The sequence below is a fragment of the Corvus brachyrhynchos genome, unplaced genomic scaffold (genome assembly GCF_000691975.1).
Source record: "Corvus brachyrhynchos isolate BGI_N302 unplaced genomic scaffold, ASM69197v1 scaffold279, whole genome shotgun sequence".
Classification (NCBI taxonomy): Eukaryota; Metazoa; Chordata; class Aves; order Passeriformes; family Corvidae; genus Corvus; species Corvus brachyrhynchos.
This window is the reverse complement of record NW_008246060.1, coordinates 6,220,022-6,222,757: the sequence shown is the minus strand read 5'-3', so window position 1 is coordinate 6,222,757 and position 2,736 is coordinate 6,220,022. Positions and strand designations below refer to the sequence as shown.

The window sequence follows — 2,736 nt, the reverse complement described above, 5'->3', positions numbered from 1 at the left end:
GCGCCGGGGCGGGCCCGGGGCCGGCCGCGACCCCCGTGCCGGGCGGGGACCGAGCCGAGCCGCATCCGCTCTGCAAAACACCAAGTGCCCCCCAGCATCCCACCAGCACTTCAAACCGCGAAACCTCAAGGTTTTGCAACAAAACCGCTATTTCTTGCAACTTCAGAAGCGCGGCAATGTGCCTCCTTAATGCAACAACAAAGCAGACCCGAGCGCCAAGGCATCCAGCGCGGATGCAGCAGCAAGAGCTAGAGCTGCGAGCCGACCCAGCCGCCGAGCTCAACCTTCCGTCCCTGGCCATGCACAGCCCAGCGGTGAGGCTCCCCATCCAGCACTGAGCCTGCAACGCGCCGGAAATCCTGACACTCGGAAATCCTGAGCCTCTCGGATGCAAGTTAGCTCCTGGAAGGACCAAAATGACATGCACACACATACACAACTCTTGTTACATCGACTCTTGCTTCCATAATTTCACACACACAGCTGAGGAAAGCACATAGAATGGCCTCGGTTGGAAAGGACCTTGAAATCATCTCGTTCCACTCCCTCTGCCATAGCCAGGGACACCTCTCACTAGACCAGGCTGCTCAGCACCCCATCCAGCCTGGCCTTGAACACTCCCAGGGATGGGCAATGTAGGTGTCCTCACCTGCATGTGATCAGTAAAAATGTTATAGCCATTAAACCAAAATAACTGCCTGAATGATGAAGGAAGATGGTATTATTGTTCCTAGGAAAACAACTACCAGTTTTTACAGGAAGACTTCTGACTTGCTGGAGAGCTGTCACCCCAAGACCCTGCACCCACAACTCCTGCTCACAGTATTACTTCTCCTGGTGCTCTGTGCAACCTCCTGACTGCCTACACTCCACCCCTGAGGTGTTAATTTCCATAGATCAGAAACTACTGGAGAAAAATAATTTTCAGCTTTTAATTAAGTATCTGGTGGCTGGGGAGCAGAAGAGGAGGAGACAACCCTGCCTCTTCTGCACAGTCTGCAAACAGGCCAGCAGGAAACTGGTTTTACCAGCTTTCACTCTCAGCACAATCATCCCTGCTGCCCTTGGGAAGAGCACTGTTTTCCATTTCAAATGGGTCACCTCAAAAGCATGGCTGTGCAGAGCCTTTGTTGGGGAAAGGCTTCTAAAGGGAACGAAGCCTCCCATCGAACAGGCTCTATTTATAAATGTGGAATGACTTCTTCCATTTGGCAGGACAAGGCTGCTCCAAAGGCCTCTCTGACCTGTCTTTATGTGGCTTTAAACCAGCTGGCCTGATTGAACTGAAATCCCCATGGATTTCCATCTTACCCCACCAAAAAACAGTAGTTCTTCTTAAGAAGCTCTCCCAAATTAGGTACGTGGGAGCTGTGGTCAGGGAGTAAACTACTCTAAGTACACGAGCTGAATCCTGGAACTTCCCATTTACATCCAAGCATAACAAGCACTTTGTACAGTTCAGTATCTGTGTAATGTGCCAGTATCTGTACGCAGCTCCAGATGAGGGGATTATTTTACTCCAAAACAAATATATAACACCCTATTTTTTAAGTTACAAGCTGTGTGAAGGAAAAAAAATAACCTTGAACAGTTCCAAGTAAGAGACAAAGTGAAATAAACACCTTAAGGAATAGTAACAAAAGTTTCAGGTAATACATTTTCTAAAATTCGGGTAGTTTTCACCTGTCTGCACAGTATATGGTCTGTGGCACAGATCTGAACATGTGTGACTACCTTTTCTGCCTATTTTAGCCCCAAAATAGCCCAGCCAGTGCACAAAGTACTTGTATTGAGACACTCTCACAAGACCTGGGCTCTGAACAGTCACAAGTCACTAATGCAGCTGTGAAGAAGTCTGATCACCATTTCATTCCATCTATCATAAATGTATGTTTTATGCACAACAGGCATATAAGTGAAATCACAAAGTATCTGAATATGAAGGCCTGAAATCTCTATGCTATTACTACTGACAGTACCAGAGTGACAATACCCCAGAGTGGGAAAGACACACACTTATCTTAATACAGATTACACATTACAACACAATTATCTTCCACACTTTTGCACTGAAAACCCTTTGGAAAACAAGTAACAAATCCCTAGCCCTGCGTGAAGCATATGGCCCCAAAGATAGCACTGCCATGCTCTCTGCACATCCATCTATCCAATGTTATGCACTTACACCGTGATGAACAGTGGTTTTTACATGGCTGCCAGCTTTCTTCCGCTCCCGTGACTGCATACCTTACCCAAAGTCTCAAGGGAAGGCAACCTTGTTCCTCTGACAGCTTTTCTCTTTAGTCCCAGCCATAAACACCAAGTTTAAAGCTGTCAAACTGCTTAGCAAACCCCTGGAAGCTCTGGCTCACACCACTTACCGGCACCGAACAACACAGGTCGGACAAACTTTCAACAACCACGATGCGGCAAAACCCCGACCATTCCTAACCCAGACATTTACTGCTTATATAACGTCCGAGAAGCGCAGCTGCTAACAAAAGACTTTGCCTTTGCAATCAGAGACGTGGCTTTAGGAGGGCTCGCGACACAACCTCTCCGGGACGCGAAGAGAGCGAGATCAGTACAAAACCCCGTCTCCGTGTCCCGTGTGAGCCCAGCGCCGCGGAGCGTCCATTTCCCGACCGACCTGCTCGATCCAGGCCGGGTGCCTGGGCACTTCCCGCTGCGCGGCACGGGGTGCCTTACGGGGTGCCTTACGGGCAGCTTTACGGG

At 49.0% G+C, this 2,736-nt stretch overlaps 1 protein-coding gene across 3 annotated transcripts in view; it reads right to left on the bottom strand.

Moving 5' to 3' along the window:
• NCOA4 (nuclear receptor coactivator 4) overlaps nucleotides 1–2,736 on the bottom strand; it is a 12,197-nt gene extending 9,461 nt beyond the window's left edge. The window contains exon 1 of one of the 3 annotated variants that reach the window (XM_017746308.1): nucleotides 2,722–2,736. The gene's annotated coding sequence lies outside the window, so the exon portion shown is untranslated. Of the gene's footprint in view, nucleotides 1–2,381; nucleotides 2,616–2,650 lie in introns of those variants that run through there. The other 2 variants (XM_008642795.2, XM_017746307.1) reach the window with 2 other exon arrangements.